This window comes from Pyxicephalus adspersus, chromosome 3 (genome assembly GCF_032062135.1).
Source record: "Pyxicephalus adspersus chromosome 3, UCB_Pads_2.0, whole genome shotgun sequence".
Taxonomy (NCBI): Eukaryota; Metazoa; Chordata; class Amphibia; order Anura; family Pyxicephalidae; genus Pyxicephalus; species Pyxicephalus adspersus.
The window spans coordinates 63091333-63114566 of record NC_092860.1 but is presented as its reverse complement, the minus strand read 5'-3'; the positions used below and the strand labels follow the sequence as shown (position 1 = coordinate 63114566).

The window sequence follows — 23234 nt, the reverse complement described above, 5'->3', positions numbered from 1 at the left end:
TTATGGAACATATTTGTCTAAGAATGCCTCAGATCCCAAAGTTAATATTCATATTATACATGGAAATAAACAAACTGGTTACACCCCCCTTTTACACTTATGTGTCTAAATGGGAATCCGATCTTAAAAAATCAAGGCCGGCTGAGGAATGGCTTAGATCTTGGGCTAGTATGACCTCTTGTTCCATAAATACTTTGACGGTCAAATCGACATATAAGGTTATGACCAGATGGTACATGGTTCCGACACGCCTGCAGCATTGTATGTCTCAGGGTTCTGGTAACTGTTACAGAGGATGTCAGGAACCTGAATGTAATGCATACTTGGTGGACGTGTCCTTTTGCCATTCGTTTCTGGGGAAGAGTTTTCAAACTTTTGTCTAGTCTTTTCTCAACTCATGTATCTAGGGACCCCTGGCTGGCATTGTTACCATTTAGACCAGCCAGTTTATCTACTACACTATTTAAATTATGTTCCTACATCTTGATTGTAGCTAAATAGACAGTAGCTAGTATTTGGAAGAAGCAACTTCTGACATTTTATGGGGTTAAGCTTAGAGTGGACAATATGTGTATCAATGAGAAATTGTCCAGTATTGTAACTGATACCCATGATAAATTTGCACTTAACTGGGAGCCCTGGATTCTATATTCGATGCCCACCTTAAATATGTCCCTGTTTTCTACACGGTAAAGTTAGGTTGGCAACACGGTTTGTTCAGGGTGTTATTTTTGTACCTGGAATTCTTTTGTTCTGTATTAATATACAAAGAAGATAACCAGTCTTTTTTCCTGTAATTGCTGTACTTTTATTTTTATCCCCTATTTCTTGTTTTTGCTTAGTTTTTTTATATTTTTTTTCTGTTATCATTGATGTATATCAGCTGGTTTATTACTGTTCTAATTTGTACCAAGTTTTGTTCTATACACAATGTTATAACTTTGTACTAATTTTTCTGAAAATTTATTAAAATTTTTTGAAACCAAAAAAAACAAAAATCTGTTAAAAAAAATAAAATTCAGAAACCTGTAAAATAACTCTACAGTAGCATGTATATTATATATATAATACAATTATATATATATATATTATATAAAGATTTATTTGTATTGGACTCAAAACAGCTATTTTGTATTGAATCCAATACAAACGTATTTGAATTTCCCGCCGCTCCTCCCGCCCGCACCAACGTCACCAGGAACCCTGAAAACTAGCCTTACAAAAACTAGACATGCTAGAGAAAAACTGAACACTGATTTGAAATCCTCATCAAAAATATTAGAAAGCCCACATAAAATGATATCTGATGAAAATGACACGTTGACCTGCGTTATTAAAAAAAAAAGTAAATATATATTTTAAGGGCTATACAAACAACTTTTGAAACAAGAAATCAAAAAACTTTAAAGATTTCATAAAAATTTTACTTTTCATACCTCTGTGAACATGACATGCAGCATTCATACACAAACACAGCTCAAACTTTTCTGCCGATGATGTCATTGTACACGCCCGGTTGTAACGCCCCTTGGAATTTTACACGCCCATTTGTACACGCCCCCTGGTAGATTTACTTCACAGGTAGTTTTATTTGATAGAACACTGGTAAAAAAAGCACCAAATGCCATGTGCAGAGGGCATCCCGAAAGTTAGTTTTTATAGCCTCTTTGATTTCAAATAAAGCCTGCCCATTCCCTACCTATTTCAATGACGTCTTACCCATCCAGACACTCCCCACTCTTAAAGCAGCGTTCATCAGCAACTTACTCCACTAAGCAGTCAAAGACACAGGGATATGCATTGTGATTGCTGTACAGGATAAACCTGTCTAACAGCAGCCCGATGCAAGCCCAGAAACACAATGTTAAGGGTACCAGGTTATTAATAACCAAGAAATCAAAATAGTACTGATATTTAGTAAGTATTATACTGGTGATATCAGACAAGATTGTTATATATCAAAAAGCATTAAAAAATATTATGAAGTACCAAGATCTGTACACATCTGAAGCGTTTTTTTTACCTTCATTTGGGAACCTCATTCGCTTCCATATCTAGGCACAAAAATACCACATAATCTTCATCAGGTGTTCCCTCTTAACTACCTCCCACTCCTTGGCAGCTTGCAGATGGGATAGGATGGCATATTCATAGATAAATGATATATTAAAATGAACATACTCCCTCGATTTCTCTGTATCTTCCAAACTGTACCCATCAAAGTTCCAGGCTCATTTTTTTAAAACCCTCTTTTCCAGAATTTTTAACTTTATATGGCTTAACAAGTCCCCCAGAATCCATAGAACCCAACTAATTTGTTCCAAAACCATTGGAGGTGTGGGGGCCCCATATTTCTTTCTATTAATATTTGCCAGCACATCTGGCCAGAGTGGTAGATTGGTGTCGCAACCAACATTCCAAACAATGGGTTTCCCTGGAACAGTCTTTCTCCCAGACCCCACTACATCTGCTGATATGGCTACTACTCTCTGCCACACCAGGACTCAAACTACATCCTACTTTTGGTCATACATGGGACATATGCAACTGTTCCCTATACTTGGCAACCCTTCCTTTCCACCTTGAATGGAAGACCGGGACTTTATGAGACTGTTATCAGCTGGTATTTGCGGAGCACAACAATTTCTTCATGTGGGAACATGGGGTTGGAGAGACCAAATGAGCACCCATTCACAGGGATAAGGTCTGGATTTCTTGAGTCCGGTACAGCTCTGCCACTTCTTATGTACGCTATGCTATAGTACCAGTTACTTCAGACCCCTCACACTGTGCACCAGTGAGGGAGGAACAAGGCACACTTTTTCAGCTCTCTACATGATCCTCCAGACACCGCCCCCTTCCTACTTCTCTGCGTATTTCTCAGCCTGGGAATCAGATTTCAAGATTGCCCTGTCAGCAGAACAGAAAGAGAGGATTCTAATATGGACTCAAAAAAGTGTTCCAAAAAAGCTAGTTTCAAAATGTTATTCACATGGTACCACACACCAGGGAAACTCCATAAACATTTCTCAGGTGTATCTGATTGGTGTTGGCTATGTCAGACGGTGGTTGGTACCATTCTTCTGGTAATGTCCACACTTGTGGTACCTTTGGTCCACGGTCAGGGACATTACCCAGCAGATGGCTGATGCTCCAAACCCTGATGATCCCGCTTTCTTTCTCATACAACATTATTCTTTCTCCAAAAAAGCATACGAGAATTTGGTGGTTAGGCATCCTATTATGTCAGTGAACCCAAGCATATCTGCATACAGGAGGAGACCTGACCCCCACCAATTCGCCTGTGGCTGAAAAGAGTTATTTAGATCCATCAAATGGTTGACCTGACCTCTGAATTTCCTACTGAAAAGTAGGAAATTCTTAAACACATGGTTTTACTGGTCTCAGTTCACAGATTTTATGGAATACGGGCACTATCTTGACCCATCTTGATCATATAAGTCTAATACGCAGCCCTAATCTGCTACACTGTAGTGTGGTAAGTTCACAAAATACCATATTCATGGGTTGTGGCAAATTCTACAGGCACTAATATTGTTCTTATACTGTTTTAGCCTTCTTATGCAATGTTATCTGCTGCTTTCAACATAGTTTGTAATGCACATTGTTGTATCCCCCCCAATATTTCCTGCTTTTGTCCTCCCCTCCTTTGATCATTGTAAACTTGACAATGTACTTTTGTATCCTGATTGTTTTCCCCTCCCTTATTTGTTTCTTATTCCTAAAAAATATTAGGAAGCACAAGGTAAAACAAAGTTTTTTAAAAGAAAGTCATAGTGTTCTTTGCAAACTCCATGGTGATATGAACAGTTACTAAACACCTAAACTATCATACCTAGGTTGAGCCTACATAAGATTTAATCATCATAATAACTATAAAGTAATCTACACATAGATTTTGATAAGAGATAATGCATTTAATGAAAGCTGACATTTCACTGTAATGTTGTCACATGCTATGTGTTTGTAAGTTTAATGGTATTGTAAAATAGTTAATTTTAATTCAGCTGGGGGCTAAGGACAAAAAAGTTAGAGGATACAAATTGTCCACTTTTTTTCAAAACCTGAAGATGTTGGAAGCTTAACACAAATCAAATCCATCACATAGTTTAACAGCTAACCTTTTTAGATGTAGACAGGAGATAAGATTACTTCTTTTAGCTAATAATACCCAAAAGATTCAAAGGTTGTGTTCGAACAATTATACTCAAGGGAATAAAGCTTTCAAAATTGTTGGCCTGGAAATTTAAAAATAGAGTGCAACACTCTAAAATTACATTTATATTTAAATTTGGATCTACAGAAAAGGTTTTTCACCCTCATGCTATTGCGCAAGGGTGCTGTGAATGCTATTAAAATGTATATAATCTTGAAGATAATACATTTATACATCAACCAATGGCAGATGAGATTGCTGATTTTCTGAAAAGCATTAATTTACTGATCCTTCCCAAAACTACAATAAAACAACTCAGTTAAGCATTTTCAGTTAGTAAAATTCAGAAGGTGATTACTACTCTTCCAAATAATAAAACACCAGGGGCAGATGGTTTGCCTAACGAGTATTATAAGCATTTCCAAGACATACTAACACGGCACTTTGTGTCGATTTATTAAAAAGCGTCTAAGACAAGCGCGTTTCTGTCTGAAATGTTGCAAGCCATTATTGTTAATATTCCAAAACCTGGGAAAGATCTGGCCTCTCCTCAAAATGTTTGTCTTATCTCGCTTCTGATCTAAAAATTATGCCAAATTGCTTGCAAATCTATTAAATGCAATATTACCTTTCTTAGTGAAACCAGATCAAGTGGGTTTCGTAAAAGGTCATCAAGCTCCAGATGGGACCAGACGTATGGTGAACATACTGAGATATATAGAATTACACAAGATTCCCTCATTAGTTCTAGCCTTCGATGCCGAAAAGGCGTTTGATGAGATCCATTGGGTGTACCTTTTTTAAGTCTTAACGAAATTTGGTTTTAGGGATCCTCAGGCTATTGCTGCACATACTCCACACCTTCCGCTAGGATGTTGACATCAGGTACCCTATATTCATTCCGTGTTTTAAACGGAACCAGGCAGGGGTGTCCAATGTCTCCAATTTTTTTGTCCTGGCTATGGAACCACTGGCAGAGTTGGTTAGATGTCACCCGGGGCTTTTAGGCATTACAATTGCCTCCAATCATCATAAAATCGGCCTATATGCAGATGATGTGATCATGACATTGGCAAGTCCTGATCTTTCCCTTCCAGCAGTGTACAATGTTCTGCAAATGCTTAGGAAACTTTCCTATTATAAGGTGAATGATACCAAATCTCTAATATTAACAATATATAACAGACAATGGCAACTACATACCCAACTAAACTACTTTTTCCGCTCAATTTCACGACATTGCTTTCCACTGTGAAGACTGAACTTGTTGCGATGTCAGCCCAGGAATTATCCTGGGTGGGCAGAGTGGCAGTTTTTAAAATGATACAACATCCCAAAATCTTGTACTATTTTTTTATTATACTTCAGAAAATTTTAAGGAATTATATTTGGAGTCAGGGCAAAGCTAGAATAAGTGCTTCACTCATGATTAAACATAAAAAAATCAGGGGGACTAGGACTTCCTGATATCAGAGACTACTATAAAGCATCTATTTTAACCTCCTTGCAGTTAAGCCCGACCTTCGCTCGGGCAAAAAAAAATTGCAAGGATGGTTAAGCCCGAGATTTTTCACTTACCTGGTCCCCCTGTGCTCATCCAGCGTCGTCCTCCATCGGTCATCGTCCGCCGATCTCTTCAGCGTCGGGTGCCTTCGTCGGGTGCCAGCGGGACCGGTAAGAAGCCAGCCGGCATCCTGTGTTCCGCCGGCCGGCATCTTGTGTTCCGCCGGCCGGCATCTTGTGTTCCGCCGGCCGGCATCCTGTGATCCGCCGGGCCAGCGGATCACAAGATGCCGGCCGGCTAAGTTACAGGTCTACAATTTAAAAAAAAATTTCATGAAAAACAGTGAATCACTTTTGGTACAGAAATCTAGACCTCAGTGTAACGCTTAGGTGGTTAAATGCTTTGCAGAATGCATTTACCCTTCTCCTGATAAGCTCTGGAATAATATTGAACAGTCAAATGTTCAAAGAAAAATTTAGCATCTTTACTGGTGGCTAAATCACGGGATGGTTCCCTGGAGCTACCAGAGTACCCTACCATACAGGGAGCTTACTTGATTTGGACAGAAGTGGTGTCTTCTGTTCAGAAGGAGGCGGCATCGTTTGCATTACCAATACCGACAGAATCCTACACTCAACCTATTCCAGACTTTAAAACTATACACTGGAGACAATTAAACATTTCAACTGTGTTGGATATACATTCACTCCCACCCATATTGACTTTACAGCAAAGTTTAAGATATTTAGGTCTGCCATTAAATGAGGCCTTTAATTTGTGTAGAGTTCTTTATTATATTAAAAAACATCCTTTCACAGAGGTTTATTTTCTACCACAAATAATGTTTTTTTTTTTTAACTGGGATACTGCGGTATCCCGATAATATACCAAGCCTTACAGGAAAAATCACAGTTTTGGTAAAAATGCCCATAATTTGAAATGAGAAATAGAACTGGATGTATTTTATTCAGGGGAACAGTGGATGAGAGCTATAAGATCTGCATATAAATATACAAAGTGCGCCACTCATTGGGAATCATATCTTAAAATACTGTTAAGATGGTATAGAACATCCTATATTGTGTCAAAGAATAATTCTGCAGTGTCGCAGCAATGCTGGAGATTGTGTGGTCATATTGGCTCTTTGAGTCAGATTTTTTGGTATTGTAGAGGTGTTAAAAATGTCTGGTCTGAAATGTTTAAACTTTTGGCTGAGCTGACTGGTATAATTGTTAAACACAATCCTTCTTTGGCTCTGCTTAATTTAGGTATTGAACAATACTCAATAGCATATAGGCCTATTGTTACCCAGTGTTTATGTGCCACTTGACAGTGTATTGCAGGATATTGGAGAAGTATACATACCCCGACAGTTTCAGAGATGTTTGCTTACAACATGGATCAGGTACTTCAATTTGATACATACTGGTCATCTTGGCTTGCTCATTCTAAGTGCATGGTCCAGGTGTGACCAATTAGAGAATATGTTTTATTGTTCTGGTGTTGACTTTTAGTTCAATGATATTGATGAAGATGAATTGATTTTCTATGCAAATTCAAATAAAAATTATCATAAAAAAATGAAAAAAAAAAGAATTGAAGGAATTTTTTGATCATAATTCTGGCTCCACTGCTAATACCTTCAATGTATGGGAGACACACAAGTGTTTTGTACGTGGCCTCTTAATACGGGAAGGTAGTGGATTAAAAAGGCTTAGACAACAGAATTTGAATGCTCTGCTTACAGAACTACATCTACTTTAAATATAACATTTAAAATACATGCTCCTGACACTTAATCTAAATTATTCCCAGTGTGAAATTAAATCGGTGTTTCGTGCCAAAGCTCAAACTCAATTGCGTAAATGCAGACGCTTTTTTTAAAAAACATGCCAATCATTGTGGCAAGGCTCTAGCTAGGGCTATCTATGCGAAAAGGGCATCCATGTATGTACCAAACATTAATGACTCCTCGGGGGCAACTCAACATGCAACAGCAGACATAGCCCACTCTTTTGACAGGTTTTATAAACAATTGTATAATCTATGACCTACCAAAGGAGGGAAAGACATCAATGATACAGCTGATAAAGTGATAGAATATCCTAAAATAGTCAGGTTTGCCTGGTATCTCTGAAGATATGTTGGAGGTTCTTGACAAACCAATTACAGTTTTGGAGCTACAGAAAGGGGTTTCACACGCTGCATCTGGTAAGGCTCCAGGCCCAGATGGCTTGACACTACAATACTATAAGAAATATTTACCTGATATAGGCACTCATTTAGTAGACACCTATATTGACATACCCCAAGGCCATCTACATACAAGGGATATGCTAGCTGCCCATATCACTGTCCTACTTAAACCAGATAAGGACCCACAATCCTACTTGAGCTACAGGCCCATTTTGCTATTGAAATACGATTTCAAACTCTATGCAAGCATATTAGCTCAGAGACTAACTCCCATTTTATCTGATTTAATACTCCCGACCAATGTCGCTTCCTTCCTTTCAGAGAAGAACGGGACAATACCACTTGCACTTTGAACATTATTGAATATGTACATTCCCATAATATTCAGTCTATGCTCCTCTCTAGGTACGGGGAGAAGGCGTTTAACTGAGTCAATTGGTCTTACCTGCATACAATACTAAGGTTTATTGGTCTCCCAACTAGGTTCTTGATTTGGGTTCAGGCTCTATAATCGACACCAACAGCACAGCTCAAAGTAAATGGTGAGCTGTCCAGATCATTTACTATTAAAAATGGTGTGAGACAGGGTTGCCCATTATCGCCCTTGCTATTCAAAATTTCATTGGAACCCCTGCTTGGATGTGTCAGGGCTAATGTGAATATCAAGGGAGTCTTAATAGGTAACATTGAACATAAAGCCGCAGCCTACCGTGATGATTTATTGTTTTATATATTATCCCCAGTTACTACTAGTGTTGGTCGAATAGCTCACTAATTGATTTGTCAGCTATTCGCTCCAATAGACCAAAATTATTGGGGTGGTCGAATGTCAAATTCGAACACCATAACAGTCAATTGGGGAAAAATTTGGGTTTTTTTTCAGGACTGTGTAGAGCTTCTACAGCCTTCAAACATATGTAAAAAGATACATAATAAAGGGATACATTATAAAAAAAGATACATAATACTATTACATACCCCTGTCTTCACATGAATATTAAATAGCACTTGTCACATGAATATTAAAGAGCACCTGTCCCATCAATAATAAAGAGCACCTGTCACATGAATTTTAAAAAGCACCTGTCACATGAATATTAAAGAGCACCTGTCACATGAATATTAAAGAGCACCCGTCACATCAATAATAAAGAGGACCTGTCACATCAAATTTTAGGAGCACCTGTCACATGAATATTAAAGAGCAGCTGTCACACCAATATTAAAGAGGACCTGTCACATCAATATTAAAGAGCACCTGTCACATCAATATTAAAGTGCACCTGTTACATAAATATTAAAGAACACCTGTCACATCAATATTAAAAATGTACCACTAGGGAGGTTAATATTGATGTGACAGGTGCTCCTTAATATTGATGTGACAGGTCCCCTTTAATATCCATGTGACAGGTGCTCTTTAATATTGATGTGACAGGTGCTCCTTAATATTGATGTGACTGATGATTTTTAATATTTATGTGACAGGTGCTCTTTAATATTGATGTTAAAGGTGCTTTTTAATATTGATGTGACGGGTCCTCTTTAATATTGATGTGACAGGTCTTTTTTTTTTTAAACATTCTTAATTTAAAATTTTTGAACGGAATACAAAAAAAATGGGGGAGGGGAAACATGGATAGCTTAAGTTTCGCAATAAAACATAAAATAAACACATGGATATAACATCTATAAAAAATATTTCACACAAGGTAGTGCAAGCTTTGTACAATAGTATAAAAAATCAGTTTATAAAAGTGCTAAACAATCCATAAATTTAAAAAAAAAGGAACAAAAGAGTATGTGGGGATAGAGGAATTGTGACACAAGAGGAAAGGTATAGGGGAGGGTTCACAACATGGAAGGGGTACTCCCATGGAGTTCTGCAACAGCCGAATGAGCCAAAGGGTAGGGGTATGTGGGTCAAATAGAAATTTTAATTGGGGGCACTAAGATCCCTATATTTGTTGGTGGTTACAAACTGTGACCAATAATACCATGTACGAGCCACCTTCCTGCCAGTGCCCCCAATAGAGGAAGTAAGATCCTTCATTCGGTGGATCTCATTGGCTCTACTAAGCCATAAACCAATAGTGGGTGGATCAGGATTTCGCCAGTGAGCGGCTATGCAGGAGATAGCGGCCATAATAAGGTGTCTGATGACCGAGCCTTTAAATGCCTTCCGTGAAAATGAATTGTGTTGTAAGAGAAAGAATGCCGGATCACCTGGGATATCTTGGTCTGACATTTGTTGTGTAATAGACCGAACCGTGGCCCCAAAATTCTGCAAAAGGGGGCAATACCAGAATATATGCAGTAATGTGCCTTTTTCTATCAGGCATCTCCAGCAGCGGTCTGATAGAGCTGGGAAAATGTGATGTCATTTCTCCGGGGTTCGGGACCATCGCAAAACCGCTTTGAAACAGATTTCTTGGTATTTACTAGCAATAGACGCTTTATGGATCCAATATAAAATATTTAACTTTTGTTCCGTAGATAGCGAAAGACCAAACTCAGTCTCCCAAGACCTAAGAAACGTAGGTGTTAGCACTGCAGGTCGTGCCGGCGCCGCTGCTCCTAATCGCAGGCACGGGCGCCGGGTCCTATCTTTCAGGTAACCCACTACCTATGTTCCATGCCTGTGTTTCCTTCATGCTGAGACTTGCTCTGGTGTTTGAGCTGGCGTGGGTGTGTCTCTCCTAATCTATGAGGTAACACACACATGACCTCTGTTTTCTACAGCCTATGGCTGGTTTCCTGCAGGTATTTAAAGGCACCTCCTACTACAGGAAGTTGCCTGAGCAATCTCTGGTTTACCCTGTGTAACTCTCAGTGCTAAGGTGTTTTCCCTGTTTTGCTTTGCTGTGTACCGGACCTTGCTTACGTTTTTGGACTCTGCCTGTTTGCTGCCTGACCCTGACCTCGGATTACGTTTTTAGACTTTGCCTGTTTGCTGCCTGACCCTGACCTCAGATTACATTTTTGGACTTTGCCTGATTGCCGCCTGACCCTGATCTTGGATCCTTGTTTCTAGACGTCTTGGCCACGCAAGCCCCTCGGTGCTTGCACCAGGTTTCCTGACTCCTGTGGTCAGCTGCCACTGGCCTGGGGATTGCTCTGGAGTGGCACCTGGCAGCTACCCCGCAGCCCAAGCCTATCCTCACCATCAGAGGCTCTAGCGAAGACCTGGTAGTGGCTTAGGCACGCCCCTCTGGAGTATACCCAGTCAGTGGCACAGTGGGTCCACACCCGCTTGCATACCAATAGGCGTGTAATCGGGGGGTAGGGTCTGTAGTAGCCTGTAAACTACAGATAGAGTGTGTCTAATACCACCTGTCCCCAAGCATAACTGCTTGAAAACAGTAAGGGGTCCACAATAGGACAGGGCCGAGCGGAGAGTAGACAAGAAATGGGTGATCTTCAAGATTTTCCAGAAATCTAATTGAAATTCTCCCACCGCCTCTCCTAACTCCTCCGGGCTGATCCATCTGCCTGATCTGATATACTGCAACGCTCTACAAACCCCAGAAGAGAGCAATTCTTTGAATCTCCGGTCCTCCACTCCAGGAGAAAAAGACGGGTTGCCCAGGATCAGGAAGAGAGGCGATGGAGAAGGCGAGAGGTGTAAACGGAGGAAGTTTCGCACTGTCAATTCCCATGTATAGCCCACCGTAGGGTGAGTTTTAAGTCCTGGGAAAGTCGATATTGGCAGCCAGGGAAGGAGGCCTAGAGGTGTTGGGCAAAAACATTGTTCCAGTGATATCCACTGTTTAAAATCTCCATTTCGGCACCAATCCAGTACCCGTGTCAGCTGAGCTGACAGGTAGTAGTTAAACATGTTTGGGATTCCCAGACCCCCTTCTAATTTAGGTCTCATAAGTAGAGACCTGCAAAGTCTTGGAGCTTTATTCCGCCAAATATAGCGAAACAATTTAGACGCAAGTATTCTAAAAAAGGACCCCGGAATTTTGATGGGCAGCTTTTGGAAGAGATATAGAAATCGGGGGAGAATATTCATTTTAATTACATTAATGCGTCCCAGCCACGAAAAAGTCAATTTATCCCATTTCTTTAAGTCATTAAGCACTGTGGAGAGCAGTGGGAGATAATTCCGTTCAAATATTTCCGAGAGTGTTTTGGGAATTTTCGTGCCTAGATACGTGATTGCATGGGGTTGCCAACGAAAGGCAAATAATTGTTGGAGGTGGGAGCGGACTACATTTGAAAGTGTTATATCCAAGGCAGCTGATTTTGAGTAGTTAATTTTGAAATTTGACATAGAATTAAATTCACTCAAAATTGTCATGAGATTAGGCAAAGAGATGATAGGGTTGGTGATGGCGAACAGCAGATCCTCAGCGTAAGCTGCCACTTTCTGGGTCGAGCATCCCATATCTAAGCCCGAGATAGCAGACGAGGCATGAATTGTACGAAGAAGTGGCTCTAGGGACAAAATAAAGATCAAAGGGGACAGGGGACAACCCTGTCTTGTGCCATTAGAAATGGAATGGGTCTGAAATCAGTCCATTCACTCTGACCCTGGCGGTGGGTTCAGAGTAAATGGCTCTAATCCATAATAGCATGCGGGGGCCTAAACCTATGTGCATTAGGGTTTGATCCATGTAGAGCCAATCTACCCGGTCAAAAGCTTTTTCAGCGTCTGTGGACAGTAACATTAACGGGATATGTTTGGATATAGCATAAAATATCCAATTCAATACTCTGGTCGTGTTGTCTCTGGCCTCCCTGCCGGGCATGAAACCAACTTGATCCAGATGGATAAGAGTGTGCATGACCTTAATCAGTCTGGTGGCTAAAATTTTTGTAAAAAGTTTTGGGTCTTGATTAAGGAGGAAGATAGGCTGGTAGCTAGCACATGAAGAGGGGTCTTTACCCTCCTTGGGTATGACTGTGATGGTGGCCCGCAGGGAGTCCAGAGAGAACCGCCCACCTTCAGTAATATGGTTATATGCTGCTAAAAAATGAGTCGCCAAAGGAGCCTGAAAAGTTTCAAAGTATGATAAAGGAAACCCATCTGGTCCAGGTGTTTTACCAGTGGGGGTGTCTCTTATGGCCGCACTAAGTTCTTCCGCCGAGATAGGAGCTTCCAATATCTCTCTATTAGACAAAGAAAGAGAAGGCATCTTCGAGTCTGAAAGATATTTTTGGATCGCCCGTACCCTCTCTCCTATCATCACGGAGGAGGAAGGCTTCGAGATATTATATAGTGTAGATTAGCACTGGCGAAAGGATTCCGCTACGTCTTTGGTAAGGTAGATCTTATGTCCACAGTTGTCCGTGAGAAAAGTAATAAACGAGCGAGTTTTTTGTACATGGAGAGCATTGGCTAGTAGACGGACGCTTTTGTTGCCGTGTTCGTAAAACAACCTCTTGCATTTAGTAAGGGCAAATTTAGCCCCGTTGAGGCAAAGTAATGAGCGTTTCTCATGGAGAACTCGGAGTTCCCTACCTATCGTAGGATTTAGGGAAGATTTATGCGAAGATTCTAGGATTGTAATATGATTGAGAGTGTCCCCTATCTCCTTCTGACGTTCCCTCTTGAGCCTAGTCCCATGTTTGATAAATAAACCTCGTATGACTGCTTTGTGGACCTCCCAAAGTAAAAGGGGGCTGGTCTCAGGAGTAGCATTTGTCTGAAAATAGTGGGATAGTTCAGAATTGACATCCACCAGGACTACTGTATCTTGGAGAAGAGATTCCTTTAAGCTCCAATTCCAAGCTACAGTGAAGTTAAAGTCTCCTCCCAAGATCAAGATACCTTCCTGAAATTTTTCTAATTTCTCAAGGATCTCAATTAAAAATGAGGCCTGTCCGGTATTAGTAAGGTATATGGATGCTAGGGTGACTTTGGAGCCTTCCAAGTTCCCTTTAATAAAGAGGAATCTACCTTCCCGGCAGCTCAGTTGATCCTTAAAGAGCCATGTGACAGAGCAGGCTACCAAAATGCTGACTCCCTTGGATTTAGATAAATCAGTACAGCTATGATAGACTATTGGGTACCTCTTTTTGCCAAATCTCGGAATCCTATCGATGCGAAAATGAGTTTCCTGTATGAATGTTATTTGTGTTTTTAATCTGTGTAGTTCTGCTAGTATCGTGGAGCGTTTTTCTGGGGTATTCAACTCTTTGACGTTATATGTGACCACTCTAACTGGACCCATTACAAAAGTATTGAAGAGAGCCCGCAGGCTATCTCAATGTTCTAGACACTCCTAGGCGCTAGGGTAGTGGTTTAAGAGGGGGTCAGATGAGGGGGAAAGTAATACAGGGGGGTAGGGCAACACAACAAGACAAACATTTAAAAGAACATATAAAATAGGAACAAACAAAAACAGTAAGCGCAGTTCAGCTGCGCAAATTCCCTTGGAAGGGGTGGCTCAGGTGGTCAGGGCGAGGCCGGCCTATAATTATACGCAAATGTAAGCATTGGGTGAGATAGCTAATGTAAGCTGTACGGGGGAGGGTACAAACATAAATCCGCTTCTTTTAGAACAAATCGTTTTCTCAAACTAGAACAGTATAAACAATTATTAATGCATTATCAAATTTCAAGAATATACACAAAAAAATACCTCACTTGGAGAACAACCCAGACCTCCTAGAGAAGGAGATAATCATGTCCTTCACTTCAGGGGTACAATAAAGTCCCTTTTATGGGATGTTCCAATATCACAGGGGAGCCTGTGAAGAGCTGTGCATCTGGTCTGTGCTGGATTTCTTCTGCACTTGCTGCCATTCCGAATTCGCTGGAGGGAGTAGAGGAGTGGGGAGCGTAGGCCAATCTGGAAGCTTAATCTGGGGTAGTTCAAATGTTGCCAGGAAAGTAGGTAAATCTCCTAGCTGACAAAACGTAGCAGATTTGCTACCTCTGTGCGCATAAAGTTGAAACGGAAAGCCCCATCTTCAATGCTCGGCGTAGTGCTAAAGTGTTGCGAGAAAGATCAGTTCGAAACATTATAGGGCGATTATTAAAGGTGAACTCTTCCTGTGATCTGGCTTCCTGCATGATGAGTTCTTTAAGCTGGAAGGAGTGGACACGACAAATTACATCCCTTGGTCTGTCTGGATCCTGACTTTTCGGTCTGAGAGTTGAATGAATCCGGTCAATTTCTACTACATTGTCTCTTGGCTTCTGGAGAAGCTCATTGAACAAGGTTGTTGCTGCTGCATGAAGATCTTTTGGCTCAACCTATCTGCTACGTTTTGTCAACTAGGAGATTTACCTACTTTTCTGGCAACATCCGAATCCGTATGTTGTTACAGCGGCTTCAGTTCTCTAAAGCATCTTGCTGATATAGGAGTTGTTGAAGCAGTACTGAATGCTCATTAATGCCATGAGTGTGGTTTTGTACATGTGTACGGAGGTCTTCATTTGTTCGTTCCACCTCTTCTATTCTGGAGCCAAGATCAGAATTAAGTGTGGCTAATTCAGAGCGGAGAGAGTTTTGGATGCGTACAAGATATTCAAAATCTGCTTTGGTAGGTAAAGATCTTAAATATGCATCTCTGTCCCATGTATCTGAGGGATTCATAGAGGTTTGTGGGGTGCTTGGGGGACTGGAGTTGTCTTTGTCTTCACCCAGCAGGGAAGGAAAGTTAGAGGATGAATCCTCCTGAGTAAAATCAGGTGGTTCTAGACCAGGCATAGCAGTTTGAGCCGTGTTAAATCTAGTATTAGGGCCAGTCCCACTAGGACCAGAGGATTTGGAACGAGCAAAAAAAGTTCCTATCTCCCGTTTTTGGGATGATTGACTATTATGCTTCCCTTTGCCCATGGCACAAGAAGAAAAAGAGGAGAACCAGAATTAATGTAAAAAAAAAAAGTGTAGTGATAGGAGATTAAAAAAGCATGTCTCCCTGAATCAGTGGTTATTTATTCACCCATATGAAAGGCCCGGCAATGGCGGGGCCCCACGCCTTGTGAAATTAGTTGCAGATGACAATATCTCTAGATTCTCACAATCCTAATAGCTGCAGGAGATTGTATATATGTAGTAAATGCAGTAGATGAATGCCAAAGAGATGGGAGAGCAGGTTGAGGTAAGTAGATATGTAAGATCAGAATACAATCTGTTCAGAGAAACCAGGGGATTTCTTTCAAAATCTCACAATATTGGTGATATATTGGATTGTTAAGGAATCAGAGTTCAAACAGCATAAATCAGCTCCACTGTTTTGAAATGTATTAAATGGAGTAAATGTACAGAGTCAAAGTTCCATCAAGTAATCCTGTCTCCACTTTGTAACACAGATGATATAAGGTACAGGGAGAAAAATATATAGTAAGATGAAACTAAATTGCACGCTGTCAGGCAATCCGCAGTGTTATTGGAGAAGGCACAGTGTTGATATATACCTATAATGCAGCAATATACTAATCCAAGAAAGCTGTAGTATATTTCAATGAAGATCCTGATTTCAAATAGGCTTGGATCTTTTCCTCTTATTAGGATGGAGTCGGATTAAATCATGAAGGTACTATTCAATAAAGAAGCCATGTGGCCAAGATGGCCGCCCAATTTCCTCCTATTACTAAATATTGCCTGTGGTGATCTTCATGGGTTAAGCTTTGAACAATCTCTTGAAAATATCAAATGGGAAGATACTCAGCTAGTACAAGAAATGTAATTTAGGATGATCTCTATTCAAGAATGCATGGATTGGAAGGATGACTATGCATTGTAAGGCCACATGACAGCAGCTCAAAAATGGCGACCTGCATGCCTGATCATTATAGCAGAAATTCACAGCAACCACAGCAAATCTCAGAGCAATATTTTCTTCCAGTGTCCCCCAGCACCAGCACAGTGTACCTCTAGTGAAGAGCCTCCTGTCAGCAGCCTCTGTCAGTAAGAAGCCTAGTGCCACCTGTGTGATGATGTCTCCTGTCCGCACAGAGAATGCAAGCCGCCAGCTCACGTCTGCACCAGGCTGCAGTCTCCAGCAGCTGTAGCCTTCCCCAGCACCTGATGGAAGTTCCCTGTCTCCAGAAACAGTAGACACACAATCAAGTCTCCAAATCCAACGGAGCTCTGTGTGTGTGCGTCCGCTCGCGGTGACTCTTCCCCTAGAAGTCCGACAGGTCCTTTTTAATATTGATGTGACAGGTCCTCTTAATATTGATGTGACAGGTGCTCTTTAATATTGATGTGAAAGGTGCTCTTTAATATTGATGTGACAGGTCCTCTTTACTATTGATGTGACAGGTCCTCTTTAATATTGATGTGACAGGTCCTCTTTAATATTGACGTGACAGGTGCTCTTTAATATTGACGTGACAGGTTCTCTTTAAAATTGATGTGACAGGTCCTTTTAATATTGATGTGACAGGTGCTCTTTAACCTCCCTAGCAGTTCATTTCTTTCTGTATTTATATGTAAAAAAGCCGTACATTTTTTTCATGAAAAATTTTTTTCATTGTAGGCCTGTAATTCTTAGGCATAACTCACCAGAATATGTCCAAACAAGAATCTTAGTAAAATAAAGTTTGAAACACAAAATCATGTCATAATAATAATAATTAAATTGAATAATAAACTTTAAATAAAAAACAAAAAAATCTGAGGTTTTTATGATTTTTCTCATAAACTAATAAACAACTAATAAACATCCCGGGTGTGATATATTTTGAAACAAGGGACAGCACAGAGTCCAACATCACAATCCGGGCAGTAGAACCAGGTTTCCTTTCTTATTTTTCTCCCAGTGTCATCACGCTTAGCGCGTCCTCGTTGGCGCTTCTTTTCTTGCGCTTGGTGGTATGTAGTTCACAAAGTAGCAACCAGTCAGGCATTCTGGGTTCACCGCCGTGGTAGCACGGCGTTTAACTCTATCCATTTCTTCTCTTTCATATTTTAGACATATGGCCTCACAAATTTGCCAGATAAAATCATGGTGAAGTACAGGCCTGTCATTCTTTGCTTTGAAAAGAATGAAAGCATTCCAAAGACATTGTTCAACCAGATGCCTAAACATTTTTTTATAATATTTTTTCTGTTGTTTTCTAACAGCAGGATAAAAAGTCATCGCCTGGTCAGCTCTGTCAACACCCCCCATGGTACTGTTGTAGTCCAGAACAACCTGTGGTTTCACAATGTCTTTCCCTCCTCTTGTTCTAGCCATAGCAATGGCGGCATTGTGTACAGTACTCAAAAGGCACACATCTTTTTGTCATGCCATCGCAGGGCCATCATTTTTCCTTTTTGCCAGGCAACTATTTCTCCAGTTTTCAGCTTTTGTTTGCTAAACATGGGTGGCATTTCGCGATGATTAGCCCTAGCGGTGCCATATGCATCAGTTTATGCTTTACCAGGAAATCAAATAATTCAGGGGAGCTGTAAAAATTATCAGTGGTAACACAATATCCTTGATTCGGCAATGACTCCATTAGTGAAAGCAAAGATGATGTCGCCATTCCATAGCTGCTGAATCTGGGGCTAAATTTTGTGCCTCTCCCAGTGTAAATAAAGGTGTTCCATATGTACCCTGTTGCTGATTCACACAGCATGAAGGACTTGACTCCAAATCAGGCCCTCCTAGATACAATATATTGGATCCAGCTAAGCCTCCCCTTGTAGGCCATTAGACTTTCGTCTATGCTTACTTCTCCATGGGTACATAGCTGTCTCTGAAGTTCTCCAACAATATCTGATACAACTCCCAGATTTTTTTCAGCTTGGGCGCAGGATGTGTGGTCTCATCAAATGTTTCATTATTTGAAAAATGTAGAGACTTCATTATTAGGCAAAAACGGTATTCAGACATGACTGTTCCAAAAAAAGGGGTAGCGATCAGCCTATTGGTGGACCACTTCTACAGGGGCTTCCCCACCACTCCCTGCAGAATATCTAGGCCCAGAAACAGCCAAATGTCCTTTTCAGTGACAGGTTCCCATTTTCTGGTCCTGGAAAACCTGCTGGATGTGGCAGCTAACTGTTGCTTGGCGTACCTGTTGGTTTCCTTAACAATTTTTTATATGGCTTTGTCATTCAGAAATAGCTCCAGGTACGCCAGGGGGTTGTACTCCACCTCTACTTTCAGACCAGGCTTCCCAGTAAATGGGAATCTTGGGGGCACCGGCTGAGGCTGACAATCACGGCTGAGGCTGGTATCAATAGAGCACCAGATGCGGATGTCACTAACCTCAGTGTCCGAATCGCTGTCATTTTCTGTGTCCGATGACAGGTTTCCAGGGTAATCACTGTCACTTGACTCTACTTGCGGTTCCAAGTCGCTCTTGCTGTCTGCAAGTTGTTCATATGACTTGACTTGAAAGACGCCTTTTGGATGCCATGGCAGAGGTCAGGGCTGGCAGCAGGCAAAAACGGCAGAATCCAGGCAGAGGTCAGGGCAGGCGGCAGGCAGAGATGTCAGAATCCAGGCAGAGGTCAGGGCAGGTGGCTGGCAGAGATGTCAGAATCCAGGCAGAGGTCAGGGCAGGCGGCAGGCAGAGAAATGGTCAAAAGATCAGTCAGTAATCAAATGTATTGGCAGGTAGGCAGTGCACTGTAACAGTGTATCTCTCACTCCAACTGTCAGAAAGATACTGGCTACTTTGTATTGGATTCAATACAGTTATTGTATTGAATCCAAAACAAAAAATTTGAACTTCCAGCTGGCCACGCCCACCGGCACCTGCACAGACTTCTTTAGTAAACTCCTCCGGTGACTCATCAAGACAGAGACACAGAGATGCTATTTCAGGGGGAAGACAGGAAGAGAGGAGCCTGCAGGAAGATGCAATGGCTAAAGCAGAACGGAGGAGGACGCCGGTGGATAAGGTAAGACTTTATTTATCATTTATTTATCGCTGCTTTACCTACCCTGAGTGTGAATCAGGGTTACCACTTTTACCAAGTTTTTCTACCCTGAGTCACACTCAGGGGTTACCGCTAGGGAGGTAAATACTCATGTGACAGGTGCTCTTTAAAATTGATGTGACAGGTGCTTTTTAATATTGATGTGACAAGTCCTCTTAATATTGATGTGACAGGTGCTCTTTAATATTGATGTGACAGGTCCTCTTTAATATTGATGTGACAGGTCCTTTTTAATATTGATGTGACAGGTCCTCTTAATTTTGATGTGACAGGTGCTCTTTAATATTGATGTGACAGGTCCTCTTTAATATTAATGTGACAGGTCCTCTTTATTATTGATGTGTCAGGTGTTCTTTAATATTGACGTGACAGTTGCTCTTTATTATTGATGTGACAGGTGCTTGGATATACATTCACTTCCACCCATATTGACTTTACAGCAAAGTTTAAGATATTTAGGACTGCCATTAAATGAGGCCTTTAATTTGTGTAGAGTTCTTTATTATATTAAAAATCATCCTTCCACAGAGGTTTATTTTCTGCCACAAATAACGTTTTTTTTTTTAACAGGGATACTGCGGTATCCCGATAATATACCAAGCCTTACAGGAAAAATCACAGTTTGGTAAAAATGCCCATAATTTGAAATGAGAAATAGAACTGGATGTATTTTATTCAGGGGAACAGTGGATGAGAGCTATAAGATCTGCATATATACAAAGTGTGCCACTCATTGGGAATCATATCTTAAAATACTGTTAAGATGGTATAGAACATCCTATATTGTGTCAAAGAATAATTCTGCAGTGTCGCAGCAATGCTGGAGATTGTGTGGTCATATTGGCTCTTTGAGTCAGATTTTTTGGTATTGTAGAGGTGTTAAAAATGTCTGGTCTGAAATGTTTAAACTTTTGGCTGAGCTGACTGGTATAATTGTTAAACCCAATCTCTTTGGCTCTGCTTAATTTAGGTATTGAACAATACTCAATGGCATATAGGCCCTTTTGTTACCCAGGGTTTATGTGCCACTAGTCAGTGTATTGCAGGATATTGGAGAAGTACACATACACTGACAGTTTCAGAGATCATACAGAAATTTAATGTACAAGTACAATTTGAAGAAATGCTTGCTTACAACATGGATCAGGTACTTCAATTTGATGCATACTGATCATCTTGGCTTGCTCATTCTAAATGCATGTTTTATTGTTCTGGTGTTGATTTTTAGTTCAATGATATTGATGAAGATGAATTGATGTTGTCTATGCAAATTCAAATAAAAATTAACATAAAAAAATGAATAAAAAAGAATTGAAGGAATTTTTGGATCACAATTCTGGCTCCACTGCTAATACCTTCAATGTATGGGAGACACACAAGTGTTTTGTACGTGGCCTCTTCATACGGGAAGGTAGTGGATTAAAAAGGCTTAGACAACAGAATTTGAATGCTCTGCTTACAGAACTACATCTACTTTAAATATAACATTTAAAATACATGCTCCTGACACTTAATCTAAATTATTCCCAGTGTGAAATTAAATCGGTGTTTCGTGCCAAAGCTCAAACTGAATTGCAGAAATGCAGGCACTTTTTTTAAGTAACATGCCAATCATTGTGGCAAGGCTCTAGCTAGGGCTATCTATGCGAAAAGGGCATCCATGTATGTACCAAACATTAATGACTCCTCGGGGGCAACTCAACATGCAACAGCAGACATAGCCCACTCTTTTGACAGGTTTTATAAACAATTGTATAATCTATGACCTACCAAAGGAGGGAAAGACATCAATGATACAGCTGATAAAGTGATAGAATATCCTAAAATAGTCAGGTTTGCCTGGTATTTCTGAAGATATGTTGGAGGTTCTTGACAAACCAATTACAGTTTTGGAGCTACAGAAAGGGGTTTCACACGCTGCATCTGGTAAGGCTCCAGGCCCAAATGGCTTGACACTACAATACTATAGGAAATATTTACCTGATATAGGCACTCATTTAGTAGACACCTATATTGACATACCCCAAGGCCACTTACATACAAGGGATATGCTAGCAGCCCATATCACTGTCCTACTTAAACCAGATAAGGACCCACAATCCTACTCAAGGTACAGGCCCATTTTGCTATTGAACTGCGATCTCAAACTCTATGCAAGCATAATAGCTCAAAGACTAACTCCCATTTTATCTGATTTAATACACCCTGACCAATGTGGCTTCCTTCCTTTCAGAGAAGAACGGGACAATACCACTTGTACTTTGAACAGTATTGATTATGTACATTCCCATAATATTCAGTCTATGCTCTTCTCCAAGTACGGGGGACAAGGCGTTTAACTGAGTCAATTGGTCTTACCTGCATACACTACTAAGGTTTACTGGTCTCCCAACTAGGTTCTTGACTTGGGTTCAGGCTCTATACTCGACACCAACAGCACAGCTCAAAGTAAATGGTGCGCTGTCCAGATCATTTCCTAATAAAAATGGTACGAGACAGGGTTGCCCATTATCGCCCTTGCTATTCAAAATTTCATTGGAACCCCTGCTTGGATGTGTCAGGGCTAATGTGAATATCAAGGGAGTCTTAATAGGTAACATAGAACATAAAGCCGCAGCCTACTCTGATGATTTATTGTTTAATATATTATCCCCAGTTACTACTAGTGTTGGTCGAATAGCTCACTAATCGATTCGTCAGCTATTCGCTCCAATAGACCAAAATTATTGGGGTGGTCGAAGGTCAAATTCAAACACCATTAAAGTCAATAGGGGAAAAAATTGTTTTTTTTTTCAGGACTGTGTAGAGCTTCTACAGCCTCCTAACATATGTAAAAAGATACATAATAAAAGGATACATTATGAAAAAAGATACATTATACTATTACATACCACTGTCCTTCACATGAATATTAAATAGCACCTGTCATATGAATATTAAAGAGCACCTGTCACATCAATAATAACGAGCACCTGTCACATCATTTTTTAAGAGCACCTGTCACATCAATATTAAAGAGCACCTGTCACATCAATATTAAAGAGCACCTGTCACATCAATATTAAAGAGCACCTGTCACATCAATATTAAAGAGCCCCTGTCACATCAATATTAAAGAGCACCTGTCACAAGAATATTAAAGAGCACCTGTCACACCAATATTAAAGATGACCTGTCGAATTAAAAAAAAGACCTGTCACATCAATAATAAAGAGGACCCGTCACATCAATAATAAAGAGGAACTGCCATGAATAATAAAGAGGACTTGTCAGTATTTTTTATTATTCATGTGACAGGTCCTCTCTATTGTCCATGTAACAGGTCCTCTTTATTGTGCATGTGACATGTCCTCCTTAACATACATGTGACAGGTTCTCTTTATTATGCATGTGGCAGGTCCTCTTTATTGTTCATGTGACAGGTCCTCTTTATTGTTCATGTGACAAGTCATCTTTATTGTGCATGTGACAGGTCCTCTTTATTGTGCATGTGACAGGTCCTCTTTATTATGCATGT

At 40.4% G+C, this 23234-nt stretch overlaps 1 protein-coding gene and 1 long non-coding RNA gene across 5 annotated transcripts in view; both read left to right on the top strand.

Moving 5' to 3' along the window:
• Positions 1 to 23234, top strand: part of LOC140326389 (PML-RARA-regulated adapter molecule 1-like) — a 308253-nt gene that overhangs the window by 157397 nt on the left and 127622 nt on the right. The gene's annotated exons all lie outside the window — the stretch shown is intronic.
• LOC140326386 (uncharacterized) overlaps positions 17526 to 23234 on the top strand; it is a 7807-nt gene continuing 2098 nt past the window's right edge. Inside the window, exon 1 of the long non-coding RNA XR_011919857.1 lies at positions 17526 to 19678. This is a non-coding gene — a long non-coding RNA (uncharacterized lncRNA). The remainder of the gene's footprint in view (positions 19679 to 23234) is intronic.